This window comes from Salarias fasciatus, chromosome 7 (assembly GCF_902148845.1).
Source record: "Salarias fasciatus chromosome 7, fSalaFa1.1, whole genome shotgun sequence".
NCBI lineage: Eukaryota > Metazoa > Chordata > Actinopteri > Blenniiformes > Blenniidae > Salarias > Salarias fasciatus.
In genome coordinates this window covers 7,899-31,993 of record NC_043751.1, presented here as the reverse complement: position 1 = coordinate 31,993, position 24,095 = coordinate 7,899, and the positions used below count along the sequence as shown (strand labels likewise).

Genomic DNA, 24,095 nt, shown 5'->3' with positions numbered 1-24,095 from the left:
GAAGCCTGGGGTCCAGTGTGAGGACGGGCTGTCTGCATGGGAGTGTGTCTCACTGCAAGGCTGTGGGACCAGCGGGGCACTCGTGCTCCCACCGGACCGAACGCACCGGGATCGTTAGATCCTGGTGGACAGTCAGTGGGACAGAGGCCAGACTGACGTGACAGCGAGGGACACCACTCCGGATGATAGAATACAGGCCAGACACCGTTAGATGGAACAGCTGTGTGGAACAGCCACCGGACAGGAGCTGGTGGGACAGGAACCGGCGCGGGACAGGAGCAGAAGCGGTAAGCCAGTTGTTGGAAGTGATATATCCTGATGATCGTAAAAAGTCCTTATCCAAGTTTGTTGGGCATCAAAAACGAGGCAGATAGAGCGTGATCAGGAACCAGGGTAGAGATGACAGTGTTAAATTAGTGGCAACACAGACGGAGCGGCAGCCAACGCGCGCCAGCGTCCGCCATCTCCAAAGAGGAAATCATTTCAGCTGAAGAAGAGAAGAAGGTTTTGCAGCCTCAGTCACAATGCGAAGACGTGATGTTCCGTCACAGATGTTTATTGGCTTGATCAACACCACACCAAACACCAAACACCGTAGAACTAATCACAAAACATAAAACACAAAACATAAAGTGATTAACCCAAAAACCAGCATATACACATATTTACAACGGAAAACGCACATACCGCTTTGGCCTGCTTATGGCTAAGGCTGAGTCTTCCTCTGTTCACATCTTGGCTTTATAAGAAACTTTCTACCAGGAAACCTTCTGCCATCAGCTGATCAGATGCGGACACTCCGTCATCACCCGGAAGTGAAACTGAACGGTTAAATACAATTTTTCCCCCTTTCATATAAATAAATAAAGTATAAATTTAATTCTTATCAAAATACTTCAATTAATATGCAAAAACAAACAATATTCACCGTGACTCTTTATAAATACAACATACAAATAAACGCAAGATAAAATTACATACAGTGCAACACCGCCACCTGTTGGATTTTAAATTACATTTCATGCACTCACAACACCATCCGTTACAGAAGTTGTTTAAGTTTCAACACAACTGTAAAGAAATAAATAAAAGGAACTCAAGTATCGACCGGTCTGGGCAGTAAAGGGAGAAAGAAAGAGTCTGGGTTATTGTCATTTGCCTCGTAAACCAGACCCACTTACTCCTCATCCACATTTGGATTTGGAGTTAAGCTCAGTCTGGATAGGAGCCCATTGAAACTTCTTGCAGGGGGTGTTGGTTACTCCTTTGACTAACAGCGCACTTCAGCCAATCAGCGCTTCAAACAGGGCCGGGTCTACGTAGGGGCAAGAGCCCCCCCACCCCCGCTGAACGCACATTTGTGCCCCCCCATACACTTGATATGACCCCCCTGAGACGAATGTCTGGCAACGGGTCTGGCTCCAGACCGGAGTCCTGCACCTCGTCGTCGTGCGCCACGTGCCAGCCGTGCGGGGTCTGCAGCGTGAACACCCTCTCCGAGATCTGAACGGGAGAAACGCACGTGTGACCTCTGACCTCTGCTGACTGATTCGGCGAGACGCGAGTTGCGTGACGTTGCCAGTCCTCACCTGATCGCTGATTCCTGTGGCGATGTGGCCCACCTTCACCCGCCGGGCCTCTCTGATGCGAATGCTCCTCCGGCTGAAGTCTGGGATGCAGACGTCCACACCTGAGCCGCCGAGACACACAGCAGACACGTCAGAGATCCACCGTTTGGGAACACAGTTTGATGTGTGGTCATGTCTGACATGGCACCTTCAAAGCAGCAGGGCGGCGGCACTTGAGCGTGGCCCAGCAGATCCACGCTGAACACCGGCGCGTCCGGCTGACTGTTGGAGGAGAAGACGCCGGAGCTGAGGTCGTCTCCGAGGTTCAGGGACCAGCGGCCGGAGTCCTGCGGGCGGGGACAAAACCAAACACCAGACTGGTTACGGTCAGACCTAACAGCTGATTATGTTTCCCGTGCCGTGGATTCATGTGATGCTCTCAGTACCTTCTTGTCCCATGGCTCCCAGTTGGAATACGGACCGCTGCTGAGACAGGACAGGAGCTGCTCCTGCATCTCCGCCGAGTGAAGCTGCGACAGACTGCTCAGGTAGAAATCTGCAGGAGAGCGGTGAGCGGGTTCAAAATACGACTCACCTTCACCCCACGTCAATATGTAGAATTTGTGTTTGATCGTCAGCATGCAGAAGCTCCTGGTGGCTATGTGAGTGTTGAGGACCCTCAGGTCCAGAATGGGTCTCCCCCCCCCCCCCCCCCCCCCCCCCCCCCGTTTTTCTTGGGGACCAAGAAGTAGGGGGAATAAAAACCCGAGTGCGCCTCTGTCGCGCTCAGCTCCGTGACCGCACCCCGGCGGAGGAGTGAGGCGACTTCTGCCTCGAGAGCGGCCGGCCCCGCAGGGCATGCGAGCCGCGTACGAAGGATGCCGTTGAAGAGAGGCGGACGACCGGTGAACTGCAGGGCATAACCGTTTCTCAGTGTCCTGGACAGCCAGGGAGAAAGCGGTCCCAACAGAACACGCCACGTGTGAAACCGGAGCGTGAGTGGCTGTACCACGGCCTGAGGGGACGGCCCACCCGTCCTCCCGGCCTCGGGAGACGGGGGCCCCGGCGAAAGGGTTGTGGAGCGGGCGTCCCCTGGATGAGTGCGGGCGGCCGCCAGGGGGCCGCGGACCGGCGCTTTGCTGGGGACAACCCGAGCAGAGGCAGCGCGATCCCGGAGTTTTCCGGGTCGCTGTCCTCGGTGCTGATGTCGGAGCCTTCCGGGTCGCTGGCCGTGGTGCTGAAGCCGGAGCCGGGACGCTCAATAGCGGGAGCCCGGGACGGCAGAGCTCCGCTGCTCCGAGGCTCCGCCGTGACAACACACGGGGAAGCCGAGGGAGCGCTGCCGGGAGCAACACCAATAAGGCCGGGATCGGGGCGCTTTACGGCGGACACCCGGGCCGGCGTGAGTCCGCCGCTCGGCGGAGAAACTCCGCTGGGAGCGGCATGAGTGGCGCCGGGGCTGGGGCGCTGCATGTCGGCAGCCCGGGGCGTAACGGCACCGCCGCTCTGACGCCTCGTCATGCGAACAGAGCGGAGGTCGGCGGACAAACGCTGCTGAGAGCGCTATGGGTGCGGCCGGGGCCGGGACACCCCACGGCGGGGATCCGGGCCGGGACGGAGAGAAATGCTCACTCGAGCCGAAGCCGGTGGAGAGTGCAGCCTGGAGCGTTTGCGGGGCGCTGAAACGGGGGAGAGGAGGGACTGCTGCTCTCTGGAAGATGTAACGGGCCTGACGGCCTTTATTTGCATGTTTGCTGGCAGGTGCGGGTCGAGCGGACGGGGCGCTCCGTGTCTCGGGAGCGCGGGACCGTCTGGGCTGATCGGCGCCCCGGGAGGATCGGCGGGAAGACGCTCCGGTCTGTCCAGGTGCCGGGGTGCTCCAAGGAGCGGGACGCCGCTGGTCCGCGGAGCGACGGCGCTGCGGCGGCGGCTCACGGCGGGGCTGGAGGTGCGGGGCGAGCTGCTGCGAGCCTCGTGCTGCTGCCTCCAAGGAACAAGCAGTGGGACCTTTAAAAAAATGTTTTTAAGACGAAAACATCTGAACAGAGGTTCACTTGACTCTTAACCTCTGGAATATTCTTATAGCTCTTCATTGTAGCAGAGGTATTTCAATTGGATGTCAGTTCAGGCACTGGATTGGAGCATCTTTTTTTTTTTAATTATTAGTAATTAAACATATGCACGGTCATTTGAAATAAAAAAAAAATCCAAAATAAAATAAATTAAATAAATAGATAAAATAAAAAGTTATAGCAGTGCATCGGCAATAAGAATAAACTACATCAGATCAAACTGAAGCAGAGAATATACTAAAACAGCTCTGCTATTTGTTAATTGGTCAGTATGACTTTCATTACTCCTACAGTATTAGTGCAGTGAAGGCAGCACAAAAGGGGGGGCTGTGTGTGTGTGTGTGTGTGTGTGTGTGTGTGTGTGTGTGTTCTCGTATTTCTATCCTTGTTGGGGCCAAATGTCCCCACAAGGATAGCAAAACGTGGAACGACGTGCCTTGTGGGGACCTTTTTCTGGTCCTAAGTAGGAGAAACAGTGTTTTCTTGACCATGTTGTTGTTACTGAAAAAAGTAAAAGTGCAAAAACATTTCTTTAGGGTTAGGCTTTGTTGTGGTGTGGGTTAGGGTTAGGGTAAGGGTCAGGGTTAGGGGCTAGACATGAATGGGAGTCAATGGACGGTCCCCACGAGGATAGAAATACGAGACTGTGTGTGTGTGTGTGTGTGTGTGTGTGTGTGTGTGTGTGTGTGTGTACTCGTATTTCTATCCTTGTGGGGGCCAACTGTCCCCACAAGGATAGGAAAACCTGGAACGATGTGCCTTGTGGGGACCTTTTTCCGGTCCTTATGAGGAGAAACAGCCTTTTCTTGGCCATGTTGTTGTTACTGAAAAAAGGAAAAGTGCAAAACCATTTCTTCAGGGTTAGTCTTTGTGTAACATTTCATTTGGGGGTAATCTTATTCATTTGTGTTTGTTTATTTCTAACTCTGTTTACCGCAATGTTTAAAGATGAAGGTTCCGGGTTTGTATTGTTGTCAGGATGGAATTGAGAGGCGCACCAGGGGGTGGAGCCGGGGAGAGAAAAGAGCGTGGAGGCGCAGAGTCTTGGAAGTGAAGAATAAAAAAGTGCTGAAACCTGTCCTGCCGTTTTGGTATCAATTTATTTAGCACGGAAGACAGCAAAAGAACCGACGGACAGAAGACATTGTAACCCGCTTAACCCACTGCCCTGGAGACGGAGAAGATGGCGATTTTGAAGGGTTACAGACTGGTGGCAGCGGTGTTTTTTTCTTTTGCTCGTCTTTGTCGTTGCTAATTAACCAAGGCAGTCAACTCGTTACATCCCTGTGAAGCTTGCCTGGACAATACACAGTTGTCATCTGCGGATATTTTTGTGTGGACCCAGAGTTTTTACAAGGTCGTTTTAGTTGGACAGTGTTACCAGCATGTCGCTGCAGCAGCTGCCAGATGAAGGAGCTGGGGACAGCTGACGTGCTAATGGCGGCGCTCCTGCAGGTGCGGCAGCACCACCGGACACATCAAAGACTGTATTTCACTACCGAGTGGAGTTGCCGCCATGCTTTCACGGAGATGGTAAGGATAAAGAAAGTTTTACCCTGTGGAAAACTCGGCTGGAGCTGGCAGTTAAAGCTAGGGTTGGCGATCTTGGAAAACTAGCATGTAGCACGAATGTAGCATCTCCCAAGGCTCCGCCCAGCTCCCACCCCATTGGAGGAGCTCCGTTGGGAGCGGAGACGCGGAGACGTTCCGCGCGCGCGGCGCTTCCGCGTCCAGTGCGTCCCTGGCGTAACCTGTCCTCAGCGCTTTGTTTCTTCGTTTTTCTTTATTTGCACTACGCCAAGTTATGGCGCACTCACCGGTAAGTAAAGCGTCATTCTGCAATGATGCTCCGTCCTTCTACGCGCGCACTGAACCAGGGCCAGTGCACGCCATTGACATGTACGCGCAGGGGGCAGGTCGAACGGCGGAGTGATTTGATTGGTTTAAAAAAAGGTGTCCCGTCAAGACGATTGGTTGCTGTTTTTCCCGTTTTACTCCTGCTAAAGATAGCGGATATTTTCCAAACTACTTTAAGAACACGCCATGAATTGCTTCCCATCGGGCCATAAAGATCATTTTAACCAGTATTTAAAAAATGTATCTCATTCAAGTCGCCAACCCTAGCTTTAAAGCATGTGCAGATGGACAGCAGCTAGATATTGCTACAGTACTTCCCACTCGCCTTAGTGGAGATGCTTTAGCATACTGGCTTTCACTGTCACCAAGAATACAACAGGACTATGATCAGTGCGTGGCAAAACTCAATGTTTTTGGCAGAAAGGAGTTTTTGCTTCATTTTCAAACTTTTGTGAATGCAAGACAGCGACTGCCCAAAGAACCATTGGAAGTTTTCGCTGCAGAAGTGACAAGACTGGTACTGGAAGCATTTCCCAACTATGGAGAGGCAGCCATTGCCATGGACCGCTTCAGAAGATTTGTTGCGGGACTTGACCCTGTGCTGCAATCCAAATGTCATGAACATGGTGCAGCTACACTCGAAGAGGCTTTGGCAGTGGCATGCAAATGTGAATGTGCTCAAGAGGCTTTAAGATTCCTTCCACCTCCATCAACAGTGAGTACCACACCATATGCTACACCTCCTGTGCCCAGAGAAGAGCCGCTGTCTGCTATGGTGTCCACTAAAGATGAAAAGAGCCGAGCAGACCGCTCTGATGAACTTTTTGATGCAATAACAAAGCTTTCCAAAGATGTTCAGGCTCTGAAGCTGCATGTTGCGTCACAAGGACATCATGTGGGCCACTCCAGACACGACAACTACTCCAGAGATGATCGCGGCAGAGAGAGGGATCGACGCAGTCCATCGGTGTCTCCTGTTCGACATGCCCGCTCCTCCACACCAACCTACCACCGATCCAGCAGGTCGCACAGTGACTACAGCTTTTCCAGACGTTCACCGGACCCCTCCTACAGCCGACGTCCTCGTGGGCCATCATCATCATCGCCTCACCGCCAGGACCATCTCTACAGCTATGAGAGGTGCTCCCGTCCCCGCAGCCCAGAGATATGGCACCGTCCACGTCGAGATGACAGGTCCTCACCATACCGTGACTACGACCATGACTCTACTCACGACTCAGGTAGGCACAGGTCCCCCTCTGCGCGTTCAGGCAGGGAAAGAGAACGACAGTACGACAGGGATCAACGTGTGACCTTTAGCGACAGCTACGACAAACAGGGAAACGGATGGTAGCAGACGCTGAGGGCCAAGTGTTTGCTTCTAGGGAAGAGGCCCCGACCACATCAGTGCAGCAATCCAAAGGTAGAGCATTCACACGGAATGTATTAGCCATTATTGAAAATGTTGCTACAAAAGTGTACATTGATTCTGGCTCAGACATTTCACTAATAAGCGAAGCCTTTAGATTGTCCATCCCCTCTTTCAGAACAAAACCACTACAGCGACCTCAAGTTGTCCCGAGAGCAGTGACTGGTGACTACTTAGACAACCTAGGCACTCTCTCTGTGAATGTGACACTAGGTAGTGAGATGTTTACACACACAGTCCAAGTAGTCAGGAATGTTACACAGCCTGTCATATTAGGCTGGGACTTCTTACTTGCACGTTTTGCCGTTTTGGATCTGAAAGAAGGTGTCCTTAAGATGGGTAACCGAGCCAAAGTTCCACTGCTGTGTGCTACACAGACAGCCCCTTTAAGTTGCAGTGCCATTACTGTGACCCCACTGTTGGTGCCTGCTATGTCACAAATGACTGTTCTCGCTCAAGTACAACCCACCATTGGTGTACCTGACTTCAACATTGACTACACTGGTATTGTTGAACCAGGACCACCCAGTCCCCATGGCTTACTGGCCGCACGGACTGTTGCTAACGTTCAGGCGGGTTTTACGTATGTTAGAGTGATGAACCCAACTACCTCTGACTTACACATACCCGGTGACACTAAACTAGGTGATTTTTATCCCCTAGGACAGGATGATGATGATGAATACTGCACAGTTGAGCCTACCGTTGATGCAGTTACTACCCACACTGAGTCTACTCAACAGGTGTTGCCAGACGTTCATCTCAATGACTCTGCTTTAACAGCTGATCAGAGACAGAAGCTTCAGGCTTTACTTTCATCCTACTGTGACGTGTTTAGTGCACATGACCATGACTTTGGACGAACAGACCTGGTTAAGCACAGCATCCGGACGGGTGATGCTCCTCCAATCAAGCAAAGAGCATACCGGGCGTCCCCAAACATCCGGGCTGAAATCGACAGGCAAGTTCAACAACTCCTGGACCAGGACATCATCGAAGAGAGCTACAGCCCATGGTCCTCCCCGGTTGTTCTGGTACGTGAGAAAGACGGCACGTACCAATTTTGCATTGACTACAGAAAGTTGAATGCAGCCACCATCAAAGACTCATACCCCCTACCACGTCCAGCAGACGCACTTGACAGCCTGTCAGGTTCCTGTTGGTTCAGCACCATGGACTTGTCCAGTGGATATTGGCAGGTTGAGCTCGAACCACAGGACAGAGAGAAGACAGCATTCAACACTGGAAGCGGTCTTTATCAATTCAAAGTTATGCCCATGGGATTGACAAATGCTCCTCCGACCTTCCAGAGACTAATGGAATTGGTTCTTCATGGCTTGCACTGGAAAGACTGTTTAATCTATTTAGATGATGTGCTCGTCTTCAGCCGAACATTCAGTGACCACCTCAAGACCCTAGGTGACGTTTTTGACCGGTTCAGGGCTGCTCGTCTGAAACTTAAAGCCACAAAATGTCACCTGGCCCAAACTGAAGTGACTTTTCTCAGACATGTTGTCTCCAAACATGGCCTCCAGCCAGATGCAATGAACTTGGAAAAGGTACAGAAGTGGCCTACTCCCAGGACTGTCACAGAAGTGAGAGCATTTGTTGGACTGTGCTCCTACTATCGCAGATTTGTTAAGAACTTTTCTGTCATTGCTGCTCCACTCCACTCACTGACTCACAAAGGTGCTACTTTCAGATGGACAGTAGAGTGTGAGGATGCTTTTCAGTCACTAAAACATGCTCTCACCCACCCACCAGTTGTGGCACATCCCATTTTTTCACAACCTTTCTTACTGTACACGGATGCGTCACTTGAGGGCATTGGGTCAGTGTTAGCACAGAGACAGGACAATAAGGAACATGTTATTGCCTATGCGAGCCACACCCTAAGTCCCTCAGAAAGGAAATGGTCAACTTTTGATCGTGAACTGTTTGCAGTTGTTTGGTCTGTGAGACATTTTAAGCAATGTCTTTCAGGAAGTTCCTTCATTGTGATCACAGATCATAAGCCCCTACTCAGCCTGAAGAAAACCCCGGTGGACAACGACCCCACAGGCAGACGCAGTAGATGGGTTCTTGAACTGGATGTCTATGACTACAGAATCACACATTGGGAAGGTAAACAGCACGCCAACGCTGATGCCTTGTCCAGGCGCCCCAGCACAGACAACATTGACAGACCCGAGCAGTGTGTTACTGTAGCTGTCACTGACACACAACCTACTGCAGACACGGCCACAAACGACAGTCTCACTCAGGATGTTGAAAACACACTGTCCATTGACTCTGAAGTTTTAAAGCAACAGCAACAGGATGATGAATGCCTCAGTACAGTCATTTCATGGGTGAAAGACAGTGCAAGTAGGCCCCCTATTGGTAAACTGAGGGAGTCCTCCCCTTCGCTGAGAAAATTGTGGCACGAATATTCCAACCTTACCATTTGGCATGGAATTCTTTGCAGAAAAACTAAACGCAGTCCCCATTCACCTGTGAACTTCCAGGTTGTTCTACCAAAAGTACTCATCCCCACAGCTTGAGCTGCACTGCATGGGAATAAGTTAAGTGGACATTTAAATGTGGAGCGCACACTTCAGAGAGCCAGAGGTATTTGTTATTGGCCTTACATCACTCGGGATGTGCACACTTTTTGTACTGAGTGCCTCCCTTGTCAAAAACATGGTTCTCCTGTGCCCCATGAACGTGCTCCACTTCAGCCTATTCAAGCAGACAGACCATTTCAAAAGATTGCTGCTGATATCACTGAGTTGCGTGTTACATCCCAGGGCAATTGGTATGCTCTGGTCATTTCAGATTATTTCATACGTTATGCTAATGTGTTTCCAATGAAAGACCAACGTGCCATCACTGTAGCAAAGATCATTTTTGAAGATTATGTCAAACAGCATGGTGTGCCAGAATCTATTCACACAGACCAGGGGAGACAGTTTGAATCTGATCTTGTCAAGCATTTGTGTCAGTTGCTGGGGATAACAAAAACACGCACCACGCCCTACCATGCACAGTCAGATGGCATGGTGGAGAGATTGAACAGGACCCTGAAGGACCAACTGGGAAAATACACTGCACAAACTGGTGGTGAATGGGATCAGTTTCTTCCCCAAGTGGAACTTGCTTATAATTCCAGTGTGCATTCCAGTACAGGATTTTCCCCATTTTTCTTGGTGCATGGCAGGGAACCTAACTTGCCAGTGGATGTTATTCTCAACTGCAGCCCGTCTGTAACCTCACCCACTCCAGGTACACCAGCAGCTTATGTGACTTTCCTGATGTCACGTCTGTCACATGCATTTGCTGATGCAGCCAAAAATTCAGCACTGAGTAAGATGCGTCAGAAAGCACAATACGACAAAAAGGTCATTTTTCATCCACACAAACCAGGAGACCTTGTCCTCCTGGATGATCCGGCTCAGAAGATGAACAAACTTGCTCCTAGATGGAAAGGGCCTTTTGTCATTGTGAAGTGCATGTCAAAAGATGGACATCCTGGATGTTACCTATATGATTACAGATCCGAGAAAATCACCTTCACGAACATGGGTTGTGCACCACAACAGACTCAAATCCTTCAAAGGTAACTTGGAAAATATTCCAAAGGAGACGTTTTCACCTGGACTGGACAATACCCCTTCAGCAGTCCCTCCCATTACTGCTCTTTCAGGGGCTTTGCCTTTTCGCCCACCTTCCCCCCCATATGTGCCAAAGCGGACGGGGACTGGCACTTCAGCACCTGCAGTTGAGACAGCTCCTCAGAGTGCACCACCCTCCCCGACCCATTCTCCCACTGTTTCGTATGGAATGAAATCCCTATCAAAATTCAAGAGCATTTTAAATTGATTTGAGAGCAGCATTTATCGATTTCATTCTCGGATTTCATGATATTGTCTCTCAGAACTCTGCTCTCGCGCTCAAATTTGCTCTGCGCGCGCTCAAACTGTGTCCTCGCGCTCGGTTACGACGCTGCTCGCGCAGATTTTCTGCGCTCGCACTCAAACTCCTCCTCTTGCTCTCACGGAACTTGTGCTCACGGATCTCTGCTCTGCTCTCGGATTTTTCGTGTATCAACGCTGTCAACCAATAGAAAGCCGGCTCGCTCTGACCAATCAGATGATCCCTGTTTGTATACGGGTGCGTTCGCTGTTTCTGAGGAGCGTCGCATACGGGCAGAAGCTCTTTCAACAGGTTTTATTCACTTCCTCCCTCCGGGGCTGTAATAAATGTGATTTCTTTAATTATTTTTTTTACCACTGTTGGAATAAAATATCATGCAATACATACAACAGCGTCCAAGCTTCTCATTACAATGGCTGTATTGTATAATAATAGCCGCATCGAACACTGCTCTGTGAGGTGTGCTGGTGGAGAGAACAATGTCTCCATCCTGAAGGGACGAGGTGCCTTTTGTCAGTTTGATTTTCTGTTAAATTGACATAATCACATTCCAATGAACGGGCCAAATTCAACTCGTTCTCCCGTCCGGCGTGTCTTTTCAGTGGACTGTACATGATGCTGCAAACCGCCTGGTCCTCCAGAACCCCGGGAGAACCCATTCAAACGACCTTTAAGAAGACAGGCCAGCTGGCATGGAGTCCTGAAACTATGGGAGAAAAGTGAGTTTGATTTGTTTACACTACGTTTACAATGGCGCAGTTTTCATTTTTAAGGATATATATGTAGGTATAAACAAATATTTGCATATTTATTGCCAAAGGCTAAATGATATGATGTGTTTTGTGTTCTCACATTTGGAATGTAATGTTACGGTCGTCACCTGTATTACTCTCTGGATGATTTTTGATAAAGTAGTTGATCATTTTTATGACTACTAAGTGACTGTTTTCTGTGCCTTTTTTATGGTTAGAATTCATGGTTAACTTTTTATTACGATTTGGAGTCACTGAGATGTGTATTTTTGTATTCTGAATAAATAAATGGTTCAGCTTTTGTTGTAGATTTTGGAGGTGCCTTAAAAAAAGGCGATCACATCTCTCTTCTTCAATAAAACCAAATACAAGCCGAGTGTTTCAGACTCCTTCTGTCCATCTGAAATGCGTTTAGCTGGAACAGCAGTGGAATGTTTGAGCAGCGGTGGACACGAACTGGCCTGATGACAAGAGTTTTATTGGCATGAAGTAAATTCCACTCCCTCCTCCACTCAGCCTCATTATTAAAATCACTATGAGTGTCCTCCATCACTGTCTACCAATCACTCCCAGCATGCACTGCGAGAGAAGAGTTTGTTCATATGGAGGAAGATCAGGGAGTTCAGGAAAAATAAGCAGGTTTTTAACCAAGGAGAAGGGGTTTTGATGTGATTGATTCCCTGGGAGGGCTTCACTCTGCAATCAAAAACTTTAAATAATCTAGAAATTATATTGATTTAAAAAATGAAAACCAAACTAAAGCAAAACAATGAATGTTTTTAAAAGGGGGAATTCATTTAGTAAAAATAAATTCCTGATTATATTAACATTTGGTCACAAGACAAACTGTCTTGGCAGAGTTTTCCCATTGTTCATCTGAGAAAAGGCTTTCAACGTAGCATTGTATCAGACGAATCAAATAAGATGGCTGCTGCTGACAACACAGCAAAGCGTCCATTGGTTTAAAGAAATAATACTCTGAGCAGTTTATCTAGAAACGTTAATCAGTGTAGCAGTATTTGTACTTCACTACTAAATTTTCAGAACTCTTTCCACCTCTGGAAGTTTGTCAAAATAAATTTCTATTTTTCTGTTTTCAGTCGTTGAGCAGTGGCCAGAAGATCCACCTGTCAACCGTTTCCTGGATAATGCTGCAATGCATGTGATTCAGGCCTGTATGAGAAAACTGATTTCCCCAAGACTGCCAGCTGCGTGCAGGGTCAGAGGTCACTGCTGGAGCCATTGACAGGTTTGAGCAAAACCCTGAGGATGATTATTCAGGGTTAAAGAAATCAGACAACCTGTATTTGCAAGGCAATCTATTTTTTTTTAAATGTTAACCTGCATGGTATCTGTTTTAAAATGACATGAAAGAGTTCAGGAATTTTCAGCTTATTTTAAACCCTCCAAAGTAAACTGAAAAATAAAAAAACAAAAACAGCTCTTTCAGTGGTTCCTCCTCATCAGCTGGTTTGTGTGTGCTTCCTCTACAACCCTGAATAAATCCTCCTTGAGCAGCGTCAACGGTCCGTGTGCCTTAAGGTAATTCGTTTACCGGATTGATATGGGTAAACGAAAAACGGAAACCCATTCGATTTCCGATTTCCGTTTGGATTAAGGTAAACAAAAAACGGAAAACGAGCCGTCTCCCGTTTTTCGTTTGGAAATCGAAAATCAAAAAACGGAAAACGAGCATTTATCTGATTGCTTATTATGTGTTTATCAAACGAAAGTCGGGAAATAAAATACGGCCGTTTTTTAATTCAACCATTTCTCAAGTTTGCGCTGCTGGAAAACCGGAAGTCGAGCTTTCTCTTCTTCTTCTTCTTCTTCTTCTGCTGCAGCTGCATCCTCTTTGCTTTTGGTCCTCCACTCTCGACACCGAACTATTAAAAAAACGCGCATTTTCTTTGGAAATGTCTACGATTATACCCACTTAATAGTGGACATGAATGTCAGCGGCATGACTGCAGGTGAAATCTCTGCACACCTGTGCAGTCAGTTTCGCCCGATCCGGGGGTTTTCAGACAGAAATGTCCGAAGATGGACCTCCGAGTGCGGCTTTGTAGGTAAATAACAGGGTCAACTACAAAATCAAGGCCTGCCTGACACATCTGTGACCAGGAGGTCCTGGATATGCAGGATGGGGTTGTCAGATTCTGCGTCTCAGCTCTATCATGCCAGGTCACCAGTGTTGGCATCAGCCGGTTTGTGGAGTCCTGGAATGCTGACAGAGTTCTGGTACTTTCATTTTCATGCCTCTTGTTTTAGTTTGTCTACATTCATGACAGTTTGAGGAGAAATAGTGACCAGTCACTGCACATCTTGAGGCTGTTTCAGTTGCTCATGTGTGGCTCTTGTCCCTTGAGTCCTTTTTGTAACCCAGTGCAGGAGGAGGGATCCCCAATGTTCTGGCCTCAGGTGGCTGTCCAGTCCAGCTTCCTGAGAACCTGCTGCCGTTGTGCCTCTTGCAGCAGACTGGTACGATGCAGAGAGAGGCTCTTCCCTGACCAGGGTCTCAGGTTTTGGAGTCGACCCTTTCACAGCAGAAGAGGCGAGACGACAGGCTGGAACAGGCGACATCTCTCCCCTGTTCGATGGCATCACCAATGACAACCCAACGGCCTTTCTGGATGCTCTGCAGCACCTCATCCGTGTCAGCAGTGAATGAAGATATCAGAGGACAGAAAAACAGCGTAGAAGTTTGTTCTTCCATTAAAATTCCTTGAAAAAGAGTTTGGATGGCTATTTTTTCCTTTTTGCAGCACAAGATTAAGACAAGGTTTGTTCATGAATTGAGAAAGGAATCAAGAACCACACATTTAAACAAAACCCAGGATATGAAATATCAATATATTTATTCTTTAATATTTCAGACAATGACATTACAAACATTCAAAAATTGACTGCAACAGCAAGATAAACTATGTACATTAAAAAAATGAGAACTGCAAAAACATGAAAGTGCATGAGAAAGGAGAAAACAATAATTAACTGATCTGCTTCACTGCTTCACACAGGCTCCACACCCCACCAGTGAGCACCAGCAGGTCTAAAACATGGGCTCATCCATGACAGCTCTAAATACAAACAAACAATTCTAAGACAGAAATATCACATTTAAACAGTTCATTGAAAATTATACAAAGTGTACATTAGCTGAAGGTTGTATCTTGCACTTCACAAGTCCCTGTGTTACTTATCTTTACAAACCAAGCAGGTGAAAGCTGCCACTGCTGGCTGGACATCAGCTTCCCGAATTTTGTTCATGGCCATCTCAGATAGCTGATTGATGTTATCTGAGATGCCATGGAGATTCTCAGCAGCATTTTTTGGCTCATCAATTTTTTTCGATGACATTCCACAGATGGCCGTCTGGAGCCCTTCGACTTCGATATGTGGGAACAAAAAAGAAGCAAATCTGACGGAATAAACTACTGTTCAATTGTGATTCTCTGTAAAGTCGGCTTACATGTTGGTGAGCCTGGTGGTGCCAATGATGAACCGCTCCTAAAGCTGCTCCACTGTCCTCTCACTGGCAGGTCTGCCTTCAGAAGACAGGAATTTCCTCGCGTATGTTGGCCCAACCTATCAATTCCATGAACACACAATTCAGTAAGTTGATGAAAATGACACACAACAGCAAATAGAAAAACATCAGGTTGTTAAGAACAACAATAATACATTTTTGGATTGTATTATGAACCAGTAACCAATATACAAAATGGTATATTTAGTTAATTAGAAAGTGTAAATACCAAAGTGTAACTGCAAACAACCCTACTGATACTGAGAGCATTTGCAGTCTCACATTTGAGATTATTATTTTTGTTTTGATGTGTATTTTTCTCTCCTGAAATTGTTTCTTTCAACGTGATGAATGAGATCTGAGTCAGCAGAATCTGCAGTGTGCTGCTGCTGCCAGTAGGTGTCGCTGTAAAACTGCAGTATAATCACTGAAAAGCAGCGATTTTAATCATACATATAAATTAACGAGGTTTGTCGCTACTTACCTCGGCAGACGCTGAGGTGACTTCGGCCTGGAGTTGGTCATCCGACACAAAAGTGGGAGAAGCCGCACTCGGAGGTCCATCTTCGGACATTTCTGTCTGAAAACCCCCGGATCGGGCGAAACTGACTGCACAGGTGTGCAGAGATTTCACCTGCAGTCATGCCGCTGACATTCATGTCCACTATTAAGTGGGTATAATCGTAGACATTTCCAAAGAAAATGCGCGTTTTTTTAATAGTTCGGTGTCGAGAGTGGAGGACCAAAAGCACAGAGGATGCAGCAGCAGCAGCAGAAGAAGAAGAAGAAGAAGAAGAAGAAGAAGAAGAGAAAGCTCGACTTCCGGTTTTCCAGCAGCGCAAACTTGAGAACTGGTTGTATTAAAAAACGGCCGTATTTTATTTCCCGACTTTCGTTTGATAAACACATAATAAGCAATCAGATAAATGCTCGTTTTCCGTTTTTTGTTTACCTTAATCCAAACGGAAATCGGAAATCGAATGGTTTTCCGTTTTTCGTTTACCCATATCAATCCGGAAAACGAATGGCCGTAAGGTACACGGACCGTCAACACCTGGACTCGTCATCTTTGGTTCTTTCCACCAAAAATTCCACAACAACAAACAGCAATTTTTATTCTTTTTTTTTGTTGTTGTTGTTGACAAGTGGGGCTCAGACTGCAGCGTCATTTCCAAACTGAGAGCTGATTGGCTGCTGCCGATGTAGGCGGGTCCTGATCTCAGCCAGTAATACAGTCCTGAGTAGTGATTGGCAGATAGAGGGAGACGCTAAAGCTAAGGCTAACAATCGGAAGTCAAAATGGATGAAGGTCGTTATTTAAAAAAAGAACTGCCGTGCGCCTTTCTTTAAAGTGAGTCCGCAGCTTTGGTGAGTGAAAGCATATTTAGATATGTGCGTGCACACACACGCACACACTAATAGACCGCATATAAGAACTTTTACAATTGGTATAAATCTATGCACGTGCTACCCAGCACGGAGCATGCGCAGAACAGCTGGGTGTCTCCATGACAACCAGGAGACTGTTGACATCATCAGGAGATGAGAGCTTCCTGAGGTCCACTGATCGAAGGGTTCATTCTGTCCGTCTAGCGATCGAGCGAGTCGAGCAGTGTAGTTTTGGTGATTTTCCATGTCTTTTCAAGACTTTCCTCCAACGATTATGGAGAAATCATTTGTCCGGAACCTGAATTCCACCCAGGCTGACCAGGCCTACAGGCCACGGGTAAGACAAGAGCACTCAGTTCTTACAAACACAACTCAAAACTGCTTTATCGAGTCTGTGAAGAAACTAGACCAGCACTCTTTTTCTGAGTGTCACATTTCTTCCAGACTACAGAATGCATATTTATCTCTCTGTTTTCCCTCTGCAGAAAAGTTTGGATGAGGATATTCAACTTCGTCCACACGGTATGGGATCATGGGCACAGGGATGCCGTGGATGGACTCCAGCTGGCATCTCTGGTAAGCTCTCCTCGATGTCTCTCTTTTTTTTGTGATCAAATATTTTATTTTATTAGAAAAAACTGCATACGTATAATTACATGGTCACAAAATGCCCAAGGCACAGAACACGCCAATGAACATAGCACAACTATGAACAAACAACGAGTGAGAAGGACAAAAAGGCAAACAAACATGGATACATTATATCGGGAGAGGGTAGACATAAAACACAGAGGACAAACAAACACAAGGACAGACAACTAGTTGACACATCACTTTTATTGAATCAGAAGATGAAAATTAGCTTCTAGCTATATCTGGTCTGTGCAATACATTTATTGTGTAATGTCCTTGTCAAATAAATAAATACATAAGTGAATAGAACACATGCTTTAATTTGGGCTGTCAGGTTCAATCGCATTAATTGAAATTAATTAGTTTCTGTCTTTTTTGAGATGTGCTGCTGCATCTGAATGGTGATAATGAGGCTTTTCCTTGATTGATCTCTTGCAGAATCAAGAGTTTCCCAGGCCGCCGTCGCCAAACCCGACCCTGGGGATGAAACCATCCACCTGCGCCCAGAAGGTCTGGGGTTATGGGCTCAGGGGTGTCGTGGGTGGTCTCTCGCTGGCGACTCTGGTAAGGTCTCCTCCTGAGCTAAGGAAACTCATCATGGAAGGAAAAAAACAACCTTTTTTTCTCTGAAATTGTATGTAAAATGTATTTCTTCCTTGTTTTCTCTCTTTGTTGAATCAGAACACGTGCAGAGACGACGAGAGGCCAGAGCGACATCAGCGACGGAGCGACACAGGGTGGAGCCAGGTGAGCTGACGATGTTCCTACTAAACCTGCATGATGCAAACACACGTTTTAAATTGATTTCCTCAGAATCAGAGCAGATCAGAGCAGCTTGATTTGCTGATTGTTATTTTAAACAGTGTATAAAAACCCCCCAAACTCACGACTGTGACTCTACATTTTCTGTTGACAGGGAAAGTGGCTCAGCTGGTGGAGCCAGAGGAGCCGGTGGAGCCTGAAGAACCAGTGGTGACACTGGAGCTGGTCGAGGCCGTTGAACCGGCGGAGTCCGTCGAACCGACTCCAGCTGGTGACTCTGGTAAGTCTCCTCCTCAATTTCTCTCTTTTGTTGAATCAGAACACATGGTTGAATACTGGCTGTCAGTTTTAATTACATTAAGAGAAATTAATTAATTTCTGTCTTTTTTTTGAGATGTGCTGCTGCATCTGAATGGTGATAATGAGGCTTTTCCTTGATTGATCTCTTGCAGAATCAAGAGTTTCCCAGGCCGCCGTCGCCAAACCCGACCCTGGGGATGAAAGAATCCACCTGCGCCCACAAGGTCTGGAGTTATGGGCTCAGGGATGTCGTGGCTGGTCTCTCGCTGGCGACTCTGGTAAGGTCTCCTCCTGAGCTAAGGAAACTCATCATGGAAGAAAACCTTTTTTTTTTCTCTCAAATCGTATGTAAAATGTATTTCTTCCTTGTTTTCCTCTCTTTGTTGAATCAGAACACGTGCAGAGACGACGAGAGGCCAGAGCGACATCAGCGACGGAGCGACACAGGGTGGAGCCAGGTGAGCTGACGGTGTTCCTACCAAACCTGCATGACGCAAACACACATTTTAAATTGATTTTCTCAGAATCAGAGCAGATCAGAGCAGCTTGATTTGCTGATTGTTATTTTAAACAGTGGATAAAACCCCTCAAACTCAGTACTGTGACTCTACATTTTCTGTTGACAGGGAAAGTGGCTCAGCTGGTTCAGCCAGAGGAGCCGGTGGAGCCTGTGAAACCATTGGAACCAGTACAGCCATTGGTAACACCACCACAGGTGGAGCCTGCAGAACCAGTGGTGCCACTGGAACCGGTAGAGCCTGTGGAGACAGAAGAGCCGGTGGAGACAAATGAGCCGGTGGAGACAGAAAGCCGGTGGAGACAGAAGGGCCGGTAGAGACAGAAAAGCCGGTGGAGACAGAAAAGCCGGTGGAGACAGAAGAGCCGGTGGAGACAGAAGAGCCGGTAGAGACAGAAAAGCCGGTGGAGACAGAAAAGCCGGTGGAGACAGAAAAGCCGGTGGAGACAGAAGAGCCGGTGGAGACAGAAGAGCCGGTGGAGACAGAAAAGCCGGTGGAGACAGAAGAGCCGGTGGAGACAGAAGAGCCGGTAGAGACAGAAGAGCCGGTGGAGACAGAAAAGCCGGTGGAGACAGAAAAGCCGGTGGAGACAGAAGAGCCGGTGGAGACAGAAAAGCCGGTGGAGACAGAAGGGCCGGTAGAGACAGAAAAGCCGGTGGAGACAGAAGAGTCGGTGGAGACAGAAGAGCCGGTGGAGACAGAAAAGCCGGCGGAGACAGACGAGCCGGTAGAGACAGAAGAGCCGGCGGAGACAGAAGAGCCGGTGGAGACAGAAGAGCCGGTGGAGACAGAAGAGCCGGTCGAGACAGAAAAGCCGGTGGAGACAGAAAAGCCGGTGGAGACAGACGAGCCGGTAGAGACAGAAGAGCCGGTGGAGACAGAAGAGCCGGTGGAGACAGAAGAGCCGGTGGAGACAGAAGAGCCGGTGGAAGAGCCGGTGGAGACAGAAGAGCCGGTGGAGACAGAAGAGCCGGTGGAGACAGAAGAGCCGGTGGAAGAGCCGGTGGAGACAGAAGAGCCGGTAGAGACAGAAGAGCCGGTGGAGACAGAAGAGCCGGTGGAGACAGAAGAGCCGGTGGAGACAGACGAGCCGGTAGAGACAGAAGAGCCGGTGGAGACAGAAGAGCCGGTGGAGACAGACGAGCCGGTAGAGACAGAAGAGCCGGTGGAGACAGAAGAGCCGGTGGAGACAGAAAAGCCGGTGGAGACAGAAAAGCCGGTGGAGACAGAAGAGCCGGTAGAGACAGAAGAGCCGGTGGAGACAGAAGAGCCGGTAGAGACAGAAGAGCCGGTGGAGACAGAAAAGCCGGTGGAGACAGAAAAGCCGGTAGAGACAGAAGAGCCGGTAGAGACAGAAGAGCCGGTGGAGACAGAAAAGCCGGTGGAGACAGTAGAGACTGTGGAGCCGGTGGAGTTGGTTAAAAAGTCGAGCCGGTGGACCTGGTGGAGGAATCTGTTCAGCTGTTGCAGCGGGAAGAGCCGGAAGAGCTGGAAGAAGTGATTTCTATCCACTTCGCTCAGCTGGACAGAAATTTGTAAATGAAAACAATGGAAAGGAAAGTGGGGACAGAGAAAAAGAAGACAGAGGGAAAGAAGAAATTCAGAACAAATTTAGGATAGAAAAGAAAAAAAGAGGGCTACATTCCAGGCATATTTAGGTTAAACCAAACCAAAAAATGAGACAATTTCCAGGCATAATTCAATTAAACCCCCCAAAAAATTAGAAGAAAAAAAGGCACAAATAGGTTAAAAAAAAAGTGTCTTTTATTAAAGAACAGCGACGCTGGAAAAGAAGAAGAATGGAGTTTATGTCACAATGTGTGTGTGTGTGTGTGTGTGTGTGTGTGTGTGTGTGTGTGTGTGTGTCTGCGTGTATGTGTGCATTGAGGAAAAAGAATAAAAAAAAAGAACATTATAAATTGACCAAGACTGCAGGATATTTTGTCCAGGGTTGTTGCTCATATTCTACGTATACAGTAGAGTTGTACAGTCTGACAGACAAAACCAAAAGCTTCCTGCACCCGTTCGTTAATTACAGTGAGAATGTGTGTGTCGCTCCAGTCCATCAGAGCAAATATCGGATGTGTAGCTGCTGATAGACAAGCAACAAAGAAAAGTTGCTCCATATCAAAAATAACAACAGAATTATTGCTAAATGTAGTTTATTGTCTCTGACAGAAAAAGATGAGATGTTGTTTGGATCAGAAACACTCGTCTCCAGTTGCTGGTCGCTCCACCATGTTTCCATCACAAACCCTGAAAGCCTGAACAGCTGAGCTGCTGGAGGAACGAGTTTTGTCCTTGAAGAGGCTTCTGCTTTTAATCTGTGTGAGCACAGAGCAAACCCATTCATTCAGAACCTCCTGCGTGATCAAGGAGCTTAAATCACTTCAGTTTATTGAAAGGCAAGAAGCACAATCTGTATTGTGACATTTGGCAAATTCAGTTAACTTTTCATTCGTGTATTTTTCAAGAGTCCACAAGCCAATTCACAGATACGCATGAATTATTGATTTCACGTTTAATGATAGGATGATCAACATTCTGAAACAGGTATCAACTGAAATGACTGGATCAGACTGTGACTGGGTTTTTATTTCAAGGTAGAAAAAAACATGCAGAGATTTAAATTTAAGACGTGAACTCTGGTGGATTAGCTTAAACTTTTCTAATTGTCACGCATTTTTGTGTCATGGGTGCAAGGGTGGAAGGACGCAGGCAGCAGGCATGGTTGGAAAGGGTCTTTTATTCCGAAAACTCAGGAGGTCAGGAACTCAGGAAAAGGCAAACAGAGCTGAGGTGCAGGCAGGGACACGGACGCAGGAAGACAGACGCACAAGGAGCCGACAAGACGCACCAGGAGAGCAGGACTTAAATAGGGGGGCAGGACAGGTGGAGCACATTAGGGAGATACGAGACAGACCAGAGGGAGAACAAGAGGAGCAGGCAGGTGACCAGGCAGGAGAACATGAGGGCAGACCAACACAAAACAGGACCCGAGCGCCCCCACATGGGTGCAGGGGCACAGGCGTGACATTTTGTGGTAAAGGTGTGTACATTTTGTGGTTTTTGCAATGATTAAAGTTGCTGAACACATTAAATACATTCCCTTTCACATCTATGTCTTCTTCTGCAGAGAAACGTCCAACGGGATGCTGTTCTGTGAACTCCACTGACGCTGTTTTGTAGTTTTAGATCACTTTGTCTTATATATCCCTTTCAACTACAAATCACATTTCACTGGTCAAGCTGCTACGAATTTCTCCTGTATTTTACGTTTTCTATTCAGTCTCTTTGTTACCTAAAAAACATTTCATTGCCTGATATTTCTGATAAACAGTTTACCTCCTTCTTGTAGTCCTCCAGTTTCAGCTTCTCCGTGTTGTTGCTGATGAACGCCGGGCCGTTGCTCGCCTGCACTTTGTCGAAGAACTTGAAGTCGGCCACGTAGCGGCCGCTGGGCGTGCTGAACAGCACCGGCTTGAACTCGTAGCCTCACAGGATCTCCTGCGGGACGTAGGAGGTGCGGCTCTGACACGTGGCCGCCGTGGGCTCCATGGTGGCGTTGAGGGTGACGAGCAGCTCGAAGTCGCGGGTGAGCAGGTTCTCCGCCGTCAGGCCGGACAGGGGGCTGCGCTCGTCCAGGACGTGGTAGAAGGTGAGAGGCAGGATGAGGAACGGGCTCTCGCCGCTGGAGTCCATGTGGAAGTCCACCGAGCTCTCCTCCTCTCCGTCACGTTGGACTGGAACAGCTTCCCCGTCAGCTGGCACTGGATGAGCAGGCTCTAACTCATGTTGGCCACCCTCAGCATCAGGCACAGCTGGCCCCGGCGCCGGCACACCACCCGCCGACTGGCTGAACTTGATGGCCTCCGCCCGCTTCTTGGGCCGCGCCAGCTTGGCCAGGAAGGCGCCGGTGACGAAGATCTCGGCCAGGCCGGTGATGACGAGCTGGGCCACCGGGGTGAAGATGGCCAGCGGGCGCTCCTCGGAGATGCAGCGGAAACCGTAGCCGATGGCAGTCTGAGACTCCAGCGAGAAGAGGAAGGCCCCTGTCAGCGTCTCCACGTTCAGAACGCAGGGCGTGTGGTTGGAGCTCAGGCCCGGCTCGAAGTCGCCGTTCCCCATGCCGATGAAGTAGAAGATGACCCGAAGATGAACCAGGTCATGATGAAGGTGGAGGCGAACAGGGTGAGCTTGTAGCGCCACTTCATGTCCACCGCCGTGGTCCAGATGTCGTGCAGGTGCAGCTTCACCATGCCCTCCACGTTGTCGATGCGCACGTTGTTGTGGCCGTCCTTGTTGACGATCCTCCTCAGGACCGCCGACTTCCTGCCTGCCATGCTGCTCCCAGTCAGAGGAAGATGAATGAACGGAGGTTTGGCTTCGGCTTCAGCCACAGACGAGCTGACGGAGCAAGAAGAGGAGGAGGAGGAGCGTTGGACCTTCGTTTGAATGATGCACACAAGCTTAAAATCTGAACAGGAATAGGTTTAGAATTCCTCACCAAGCTGTTGAATTTAATATGAAAGGCACGTCTCAGTTACAAAGCTACAAAGAAATATTGTTTCTATAAAATGCATTCAAGTAAATGTGAAGGTCACCATTTGGACAGTGTTTCCGTCTTTTACACTGATCTCATGAGCTGGGTGTTACAGAGACGATCTAATCGATTGTCTTCGGAGGAAGTTCCTCCACCCTCAAACAGCTTGACCAACTCCACACCTGCTCTGTCTCGTGCCAAATAATCAAATGTTTTTCAGATGCTTTAATATTAGTGTTTATTGTAACACTGAAGCATATTTTCTCCATTTAGTTTGTTTCCACTGCAATCACAGGGAATTCTGTTCTAAAATGTGTTTTTTAACAAAATGATCTTTTTTTGATCCTGATCATTAATCAGTAATTAAATAACAAGAAGTTCTGACAGGAAAAGACGTCCTCCAACCCTGAGAGTTGAATTTTCCACTGATAATCTGATTTAATGACCGTTTTAATCACACATTAGTCTTTATTACTGTTACGTTGTTTGTTAGTATGCCAAAATTGCACAATCAAGGAAGACCAAAGTGTATACTGACTGCAGTTCACCTTGAAACTAGGACTACCTTCAGATCTTCTGGAAATACGAAGAGTTGAATGAAGTTGTTGTATGAAAATACAGAATTGGTGATTAATTTTTGCACAGAGCCGTCACGGCGTCCACATCCCGACAGGACAAAGCGACTCTTGACACAGCTCTCTTTCTGTGTCACAGACACATGAAGTCCAGGATGAGCAGACATTCAATGAAACACTGAGAAACAAAGTCAGAAAGCAGCAAGAAAACCAGCCAGAAAGGAATAATAATAATAATAATATAATAATATAC

At 47.9% G+C, this 24,095-nt stretch overlaps 1 pseudogene; it reads right to left on the bottom strand.

Moving 5' to 3' along the window:
- Positions 1 to 49: 49 nt before the first annotated feature.
- LOC115391473 (ATP-sensitive inward rectifier potassium channel 15-like) lies at positions 50 to 23,095 on the bottom strand (annotated as a pseudogene).
- Between the last annotated feature and the right edge of the window lie 1,000 nt (positions 23,096 to 24,095).